This window comes from Scophthalmus maximus, chromosome 22, assembly GCF_022379125.1.
Source record: "Scophthalmus maximus strain ysfricsl-2021 chromosome 22, ASM2237912v1, whole genome shotgun sequence".
NCBI lineage: Eukaryota > Metazoa > Chordata > Actinopteri > Pleuronectiformes > Scophthalmidae > Scophthalmus > Scophthalmus maximus.
Genome location: NC_061536.1, coordinates 10341 through 21402, shown reverse-complemented (window position 1 = coordinate 21402; position 11062 = coordinate 10341).

Sequence of the window (11062 nt, the reverse complement as noted above, 5' to 3'; positions counted from 1 at the left end):
GACGTATTTCAATGAAAAAACTGCTGTTTGGTGCCAAAATGAGTTGAACCATTTGATACTGTATCAAAACTGACGTATTTCAGTGACAAAATGCTGGTTTTGACACAATAGGTTGAAAACTGTGATAATGTGTCAAAACTTGACGTATTTAAATGAGAAAATGCAGATTTTTACACATGTTCAAACCAATGATACTTTATCAAAACTTGACGTTTTTTCAATGAGAAAACGCTGGTTTTGTGACAATACGTTCAAACCTATGATTCCGTGTCAAAACTTGATGTGTTTCAACAAGAAAACGCTGATTATGACACAATATGTTCAAACCTATGATACTGTGTCAAAACTGACGTATTTCAATGAAAAAACAGTTGTTTGGTGCCACAATGCGTTGAACCAACTGATACTGTTTTAAAACGTACGTATTTCGATGAGAAATCGCTGGTTTTGACAGAATAAGTTCAAAGCTGTGATACTGTGTCAAAAGTGACGTATTTCAATGAGAAAATGCTGGTTTTCTTACAATACGTTCAAACCTATGATACTGTGTCAAAACTGACGTATTTCAACGAGAAAACAGTTGCTTGGTGCCACAATGAGTTGAACCAACTGATACTGTGTCAAAAATGACGTATTCAATGAGAAAACAGCTGTTTGGTGCCACAATGAGTTGAACCAACTGATACTGTGTCAAAAATGACGTATTTCAATGAGAAAACGCTGGTTTTGACACAATAACTTCAAAACTATGATACTGTGTCAAAACTGACGTATTTCAATGAGAAAACGCTGATTTTCACACAATACTTTCAAAACTATTATACTGTGTCAAAACTGACGGATTTCAATGAGAAAACAGTTGCTTGGTGCCACAATGAGTTGAACCAACTGATACTGTGTCAAAAATGACGTATTCAATGAGAAAACAGCTGTTTGGTGCCACAATGAGTTGAACCAACTGATACTGTGTCAAAAATGACGTATTTCAATGAGAAAACGCTGGTTTTCTTACAATACGTTCAAACCTATGATACTGTGTCAAAACTGAAGTATTTCAATGAGAAAACAGCTGCGTGGTGCCACAATGAGTTGAACCAACTGATACTGTGTCAAAAATTACGTATTCAATGAGAAAACAGCTGTTTAGTGCCACAATGAGTTGAACCAACTGATACTGTGTCAAAAATGACGTATTTCAATGAGAAAACGCTTGTTTTGACACAATAACTTCAAAACTATGATACTGTGTCAAAACTGACGTATTTCAATGAGAAAACGCTGATTTTCACACAATACTTTCAAAACTATTATACTGTGTCAAAACTGACGGATTTCAATGAGAAAATAGCTGTTTGGTGCCACAATGAGTTAAACCAACTGATACTGTGTCAAAACGTACCTATTCCGATGAGGAAATACTGGTATTGACACAATTAGATAAAAAAATATGATACTGTGTCAAAACTAACGTATTTTGTCAAGAAAGCAACAGTTTTGTCCCTAAATGAGTTGAACACGCTACATTGTGTCAAAACTGACGTATTTCGCAGAGAAAATGCTGGTTTTGACAAAATATGTTAAAAACTGTGATACTGTGTTGAAACTGACGTATTTCGTGGAGAAAACGCTGGTTTTGGCACAGTATTTTAAAAAACTATGATACTGTGTCAAAACAGACGTATTTCTAAGAGAAAACGCTGGTTTTGACAAAATAGGTTCAAACCTATGATACTGTATCAAAAATGTATTTCAATGAGAAAACAGCTGTTTGGTGCCAAAATGAGTTGAACCATCTGATACTGTGTCAAAACTGACGTATTTCAATGAGAAAATGCTGGTTTTTACACAATATGTTCAAACCAATGATACTGTGTCAAAACTTGACGTATTTCAACAAGAAAACGCTGATTATGACACAATATGTTCAAACCTATGATACTGTGTCAAAACTGACGTATTTCAATGAAAAAACAGTTGTTTGGTGCCACAATGTGTTGAACCAACTGATACTGTTTTAAAACTTACGTATTTCGATGAGAAATCGCTGGTTTTGACAGAATAAGTTCAAAGCTGTGATACTGTGTCAAAAGTGACGTATTTCAATGAGAAAACGCTGGTTTTCTTACAATACGTTTCAAACCTATGATACTGTGTCAAAACTGATGTATTTCAACGAGAAAACAGCTGCTTGGTGCCACAATGAGTTGAACAAACTGATACTGTGTCAAAAATGACGTATTCAATGAGAAAACAGCTGTTTGGTGCCACAATGAGTTGAACCAACTGATACTGTGTCAAAAATGACGTATTTCAATGAAAAAACTGCTGTTTGGTGCCAAAATGAGTTGAACCATTTGATACTGTATCAAAACTGACGTATTTCAGTGACAAAATGCTGGTTTTGACACAATAGGTTGAAAACTGTGATAATGTGTCAAAACTTGACGTATTTAAATGAGAAAATGCAGATTTTTACACATGTTCAAACCAATGATACTTTATCAAAACTTGACGTTTTTTCAATGAGAAAACGCTGGTTTTGTGACAATACGTTCAAACCTATGATTCCGTGTCAAAACTTGATGTGTTTCAACAAGAAAACGCTGATTATGACACAATATGTTCAAACCTATGATACTGTGTCAAAACTGACGTATTTCAATGAAAAAACAGTTGTTTGGTGCCACAATGCGTTGAACCAACTGATACTGTTTTAAAACGTACGTATTTCGATGAGAAATCGCTGGTTTTGACAGAATAAGTTCAAAGCTGTGATACTGTGTCAAAAGTGACGTATTTCAATGAGAAAATGCTGGTTTTCTTACAATACGTTCAAACCTATGATACTGTGTCAAAACTGACGTATTTCAACGAGAAAACAGTTGCTTGGTGCCACAATGAGTTGAACCAACTGATACTGTGTCAAAAATGACGTATTCAATGAGAAAACAGCTGTTTGGTGCCACAATGAGTTGAACCAACTGATACTGTGTCAAAAATGACGTATTTCAATGAGAAAACGCTGGTTTTGACACAATAACTTCAAAACTATGATACTGTGTCAAAACTGACGTATTTCAATGAGAAAACGCTGATTTTCACACAATACTTTCAAAACTATTATACTGTGTCAAAACTGACGGATTTCAATGAGAAAACAGTTGCTTGGTGCCACAATGAGTTGAACCAACTGATACTGTGTCAAAAATGACGTATTCAATGAGAAAACAGCTGTTTGGTGCCACAATGAGTTGAACCAACTGATACTGTGTCAAAAATGACGTATTTCAATGAGAAAACGCTGGTTTTCTTACAATACGTTCAAACCTATGATACTGTGTCAAAACTGAAGTATTTCAATGAGAAAACAGCTGCGTGGTGCCACAATGAGTTGAACCAACTGATACTGTGTCAAAAATTACGTATTCAATGAGAAAACAGCTGTTTAGTGCCACAATGAGTTGAACCAACTGATACTGTGTCAAAAATGACGTATTTCAATGAGAAAACGCTTGTTTTGACACAATAACTTCAAAACTATGATACTGTGTCAAAACTGACGTATTTCAATGAGAAAACGCTGATTTTCACACAATACTTTCAAAACTATTATACTGTGTCAAAACTGACGGATTTCAATGAGAAAATAGCTGTTTGGTGCCACAATGAGTTAAACCAACTGATACTGTGTCAAAACGTACCTATTCCGATGAGGAAATACTGGTATTGACACAATTAGATAAAAAAATATGATACTGTGTCAAAACTAACGTATTTTGTCAAGAAAGCAACAGTTTTGTCCCTAAATGAGTTGAACACGCTACATTGTGTCAAAACTGACGTATTTCGCAGAGAAAATGCTGGTTTTGACAAAATATGTTAAAAACTGTGATACTGTGTTGAAACTGACGTATTTCGTGGAGAAAACGCTGGTTTTGGCACAGTATTTTAAAAAACTATGATACTGTGTCAAAACAGACGTATTTCTAAGAGAAAACGCTGGTTTTGACAAAATAGGTTCAAACCTATGATACTGTATCAAAAATGTATTTCAATGAGAAAACAGCTGTTTGGTGCCAAAATGAGTTGAACCATCTGATACTGTGTCAAAACTGACGTATTTCAATGAGAAAATGCTGGTTTTTACACAATATGTTCAAACCAATGATACTGTGTCAAAACTTGACGTATTTCAACAAGAAAACGCTGATTATGACACAATATGTTCAAACCTATGATACTGTGTCAAAACTGACGTATTTCAATGAAAAAACAGTTGTTTGGTGCCACAATGTGTTGAACCAACTGATACTGTTTTAAAACTTACGTATTTCGATGAGAAATCGCTGGTTTTGACAGAATAAGTTCAAAGCTGTGATACTGTGTCAAAAGTGACGTATTTCAATGAGAAAACGCTGGTTTTCTTACAATACGTTCAAACCTATGATACTGTGTCAAAACTGATGTATTTCAACGAGAAAACAGCTGCTTGGTGCCACAATGAGTTGAACAAACTGATACTGTGTCAAAAATGACGTATTCAATGAGAAAACAGCTGTTTGGTGCCACAATGAGTTGAATCAACTGATACTGTGTCAAAAATGACGTATTTCAATGAGAAAACTGCTGTTTGGTGCCAAAATGAGTTGAACCATTTGATACTGCATCAAAACTGACATATTTCAGTGACAAAACGCTGGTTTTGACACAATAGGTTGAAAACTGTGATAATGTGTCAAAACTTGACGTATTTAAATGAGAAAATGCTGATTTTTACACATGTTCAAACCAATGATACTTTATCAAAACTTGACGTTTTTTCAATGAGAAAACGCTGGTTTTGTGACAATACGTTCAAATCTATGATTCTGTGTCAAAACTTGACGTGTTTCAACAAGAAAACGCTGATTATGACACAAAATGTTCAAACCTATGATACTGTGTCAAAACTGACGTATTTCAATGAAAAAACAGTTGTTTGGTGCCACAATGCGTTGAACCAACTGATACTGTTTTAAAACTTACGTATTTCGATGAGAAATCGCTGGTTTTGACAGAATAAGTTCAAAGCTGTGATACTGTGTCAAAAGTGACGTATTTCAATGAGAAAACGCTGGTTTTCTTACAATACGTTCAAACCTATGATACTGTTTCAAAAGTGACGTATTTCAATGAGAAAACTGCTGTTTGGTGCCAAAATGAGTTGAACCATTTGATACTGTATCAAAACTGACGTATTTCAGTGACAAAACGCTGGTTTTGACACAATAGGTTGAAAACTGTGATAATGTGTCAAAACTTGACGTATTTCAATGAGAAAACGCTTGTTTTGACACAATAACTTCAAAACTATGATACTGTGTCAAAACTGACGTATTTCAATGAGAAAACAGCTGTTTGGTGCCAAAATGAGTTGAACCATCTGATACTGTGTCAAAACTGACGTATTTCAATGAGAAAATGCTGGTTTTTACACAATATGTTCAAACCAATGATACTGTGTCAAAACTTACGCATTTCGATGCGAAAACGCTGGTTTTTACACAATAAGTTCAAAGCTGTGATACTGTGTCAAAACTTGACGTATTTCAACAAGAAAACGCTGATTATGACACAATATGTTCAAACCTATGATACTGTGTCAAAACTGACGTATTTCAATGAAAAAACAGTTTTTTGATGCCACAATGTGTTGAACCAACTGATACTGTTTTAAAACTTACGTATTTCCATGAGAAATCGCTGGTTTTGACAGAATAAGTTCAAAGCTGTGATACTGTGTCAAAAGTGACGTATTTCAATGAGAAAACGCTGGTTTTCTTAAAATACGTTCAAACCTATGATACTGTGTCAAAACTGATGTATTTCAACGAGAAAACAGCTGCGTGGTGCCACAATGAGTTGAACAAACTGATTCTGTGTCAAAAATGACGTATTCAATGAGAAAACAGCTGTTTGGTGCCACACTGAGTTGAACCAACTGATACTGTGTCAAAAATGACGTATTTCAATGAGAAAACGCTGGTTTTCTTACAATACGTTCAAACCAATGATACTGTGTCAAAACTGAAGTATTTCAATGAGAAGACAGCTGCGTGGTGCCACATGAGTTGAACCAACTGATACTGTGTCAGAAATGACGTATTCAATGAGAAAACAGCTGTTTGGTGCCACAATGAGTTGAACCAACTGATACTGTGTCAAAAATGACGTATTTCAATGAGAAAACGCTGATTTTCACACAATACTTTCAAAACTATGATACTGTGTCAAAACTGACAGATTTCAATGAGAAAACAGCTGTTTGGTGCCACAATGAGTTAAACCAACTGATACTGTGTCAAAACGTACCTATTCCGATGAGGAAATACTGGTATTGACACAATTAGATAAAAAACTATGATACTGTGTCAAAACTAACGTATTTTGTCGAGAAAGCAACAGTTTTGTCCCTAAATGAGTTGAACACGCTACATTGTGTCAAAACTGACGTATTTCGCAGAGAAAATGCTGGTTTTGACAAAATATGTTAAAAACTGTGATACTGTGTCAAAACTTGACGTATTTCAATGAGAAAACGCTGATTTTTACACAATATGTTCAAACCAATGATACTGTGTCAAAACTTACGCATTTCGATGAGAAAACGCTGGTTTTTACACAATAAGTTCAAAGCTGTGATACTGTTTCAAAACTTACGCATTTCGATGAGAAAACGCTAGTTTTTAAATAATAAGTTCAAAGCTGTGATACTGTTTAAAAAGTGACGTATTTCAATGAGAAAACAGCTGTTTGGTGCCAAAATGAGTTGAACCAACTGATATTGTATCAAAACTGACGTACTTCAGTGAGAAAACGCTTGTTTTGACACAATAGGTTCAAAACTATGATACTATGTCAAAACCAACGTATTTCAATGAGAAAACAGCTGTTTGGTGCCATAATGAGTTGAACCATCTGATACTGTATCAAAACTGACTTATTTCAATGAGTAAATGCTGGTTTTGACACAATAGGTTCAAAACTGTGATACTGTTTTAAAAGTGACGTATTTTAATGACAAAACAGCTGTTTGGTGCCAAAATGAGTTGAACCATCTGATACTGTATTAAAACTGACATATTTCGTGGAGAAAACGCTGGTTTTGGCACAATATTTTAAAAACTATGATACTGTGTCAAAACAGACGTATTTCGAAGAGAAAACGCTGGTTTTGACAAAATAGGTTCAAAACTATTATACTGTGTCAAAACTGACGGATTTCAATGAGAAAACAGCTGTTTGGTGCCACAATGAGTTAAACCAACTGATACTGTGTCAAAACGTACCTATTCCGATGAGGAAATACTGGTATTGACACAATTAGATAAAAAACTATGATACTGTTTCAAAACTTACGCATTTCGATGAGAAAACACTGTTTTTTACACAATAAGTTCAAAGCTGTGATACTGTTTCAAAAGTGACGTATTTCAATGAGAAAACTGCTGTTTGGTGCCAAAATGAGCTGAACCATTTGATACTGTATCAAAACTGACGTATTTCAGTGACAAAACGCTGGTTTTGACACAATAGGTTGAAAACTGTGATAATGTGTCAAAACTTGACGTATTTAAATGAGAAAATGCAGATTTTTACACATGTTCAAACCAATGATACTGTATCAAAACTTGACGTATTTTCAATTAGAAAACGCTGGTTTTGTGACAATACGTTCAAACCTATGATTCTGTGTCAAAACTTGACGTGTTTCAACAAGAAAACGCTGATTATGACACAATATGTTCAAACCTATGATACTGTGTCAAAACTGACGTATTTCAATGAAAAAACAGTTGTTTGGTGCCACAATGCGTTGAACCAACTGATACTGTTTTAAAACTTACGTATTTCGATGAGAAATCGCTGGTTTTGACAGAATAAGTTCAAAGCTGTGATACTGTGTCAAAAGTGACGTATTTCAATGAGAAAACGCTGGTTTTCTTACAATACGTTCAAACCTATGATACTGTGTCAAAACTGACGTATTTCAATGAGAAAACAGCTGCTTGGTGCCACAATGAGTTGAACCAACTGATACTGTTTTAAAACTTACGTATTTCGATGAGAAATCGCTGGTTTTGACAGAATAAGTTCAAAGCTGTGATACTGTGTCAAAAGTGACGTATTTCAATGAGAAAACGCTGGTTTTCTTACAATACGTTCAAACCTATGATACTGTGTCAAAACTGAAGTATTTCAATGAGAAAACAGCTGCTTGGTGCCACAATGAGTTGAACCAACTGATACTGTGTCAAAAATGACGTATTTCAATGAGAAAATGCTGGTTTTTACACAATATGTTAAAACCAATGATACTGTGTCAAAACTTACGCATTTCGATGAGAAAACGCTGGTTTTTACACAATAAGTTCAAAGCTGTGATACTGTGTCAAATTTTGACGTATTTCAACAAGAAAACGCTGATTATGACACAATATGTTCAAACCTATGATACTGTGTCAAAACTGACGTATTTCAATGAAAAAACAGTTGTTTGGTGCCACAATGCGTTGAACCAACTGATACTGTGTCAAAAATGACATATTTCAATGAGAAAACGCTGGTTTTCTTACAATACGTTCAAACGTATGATACTGTGTCAAAACTGACGTATTTCAATGGGGAAACAGCTGCGTGGTGCCACAATGAGTTGAACCAACTGATACTGTGTCAAAAATGACGTATTCAATGAGAAAACAGCTGTTTGGTGCCACAATGAGTTGAACCAACTGATACTGTGTCAAAAATGACGTATTTCAATGAGAAAACGCTTGTTTTGACACAATAACTTCAAAACTATGATACTGTGTCAAAACTGACGTATTTCAATCAGAAAACGCTGATTTTCACACAATACTTTCAAAACTATTATACTGTGTCAAAACTGACGGATTTCAATGAGAAAACAGCTGTTTGGTGCCACAATGAGTTAAACCAACTGATACTGTGTCAAAACGTACCTATTCCGATGAGGAAATACTGGTATTGACACAATTAGATAAAAAACTATGATACTGTGTCAAAACTAACGTATTTTGTCAAGAAAGCAACAGTTTTGTCCCTAAATGAGTTGAACACGCTACATTGTGTCAAAACTGACGTATTTCGCAGAGAAAATCCTGGTTTTGACAAAATATGTTAAAAACTGTGATACTGTGTTGAAACTGACGTATTTCGTGGAGAAAACGCTGGTTTTGGCACAATATTTTAAAAAACTATGATACTGTGTCAAAACAGACATATTTCTAAGAGAAAACGCTGGTTTTGACAAAATAGGTTCAAACCTATGATACTGTTTAAAAAGTGACGTATTTCAATGAGAAAACAGCTGTTTGGTGCCAAAATGAGTTGAACCAACTGATATTGTATCAAAACTGACGTATTTCAGTGAGAAAACGCTTGTTTCGACACAATAGGTTAAAAACTATGATACTATGTCAAAACCAACGTATTTCAATGAGAAAACAGCTGTTTGGTGCCATAATGAGTTGAACCATCTGATACTGTATCAAAACTGACGTATTTCAATGAGAAAATGCTGGTTTTGACACAATAGGTTCAAAACTGTGATACTGTTTCAAAAGTGATGTATTTTAATGACAAAACAGCTGTTTGGTGCCAAAATGAGTTGAACTATCTGATACTGTATTAAAACTGACGTATTTCGTGGAGAAAACGCTGGTTTTGACAAAATAGGTTCAAAACTATTATACTGTGTCAAAACTGACGGATTTCAATGAGAAAACAGCTGTTTGGTGCCACAATGAGTTAAACCAACTGATACTGTGTCAAAACATACCTATTCCGATGAGGAAATACTGGTATTGACACAATTAGATAAAAAAACTATAATACTGTGTCAAAACTAACGTATTTTGTCGAGAAAGCAACAGTTTTGTCCCTAAATGAGTTGAACACGCTACATTGTGTCAAAACTGACGTATTTCGCAGAGAAAATGCTGGTTTTGACAAAATATGTTAAAAACTGTGATACTGTGTTGAAACTGACGTATTTCGTGGAGAAAACGCTGGTTTTTGCACAATATTTTAAAAACTATGATACTGTGTCAAAACAGACGTATTTCTAAGAGAAAACGCTGGTTTTGACAAAATAGGTTCAAACCTATGATACTGTATCAAAAATGTATTTCAATGAGAAAACAGCTGTTTGGTGCCAAAATGAGTTGAACCATCTGATACTGTGTCAAAACTGACGTATTTCAATGAGAAAATGCTGGTTTTTACACAATATGTTCAAACCAATGATACTGTGTCAAAACTTACGCATTTCGATGCGAAAACGCTGGTTTTTACACAATAAGTTCAAAGCTGTGATACTGTGTCAAAACTTGACGTATTTCAATGAGAAAACGCTGATTTTTACACAATATGTTCAAACCAATGATACTGTGTCAAAACTTACGCATTTCGATGAGAAAACGCTGGTTTTTACACAATAAGTTCAAAGCTGTGATACTGTGTCAAAACTTGACGTATTTCAACAAGAAAACGCTGATTATGACACAATATGTTCAAACCTATGATACTGTGTCAAAACTGACGTATTTCAATGAAAAAACAGTTGTTTGGTGCCACAATGCGTTGAACCAACTGATACTGTGTCAAAAATGACATATTTCAATGAGAAAACGCTGGTTTTCTTACAATACGTTCAAATCTATGATACTGTGTCAAAACTGACGTATTTCAATCAGAAAACGCTGATTTTCACACAATACTTTTAAAACTATTATACTATGTCAAAACTGACGGATTTCAATGAGAAAACAGCTGTTTGGTGCCACAATGAGTTAAACCAACTGATACTGTGTCAAAAATGACGTATTCAATGAGAAAACAGCTGTTTGGTGCCACAATGAGTTGAACCAACTGATACTGTGTCAAAAATGACGTATTTCAATGAGAAAACGCTTGTTTTGACACAATAACTTCAAATCTATGATACTGTGTCAAAACTGACGTATTTCAATCAGAAAACGCTGATTTTCACACAATACTT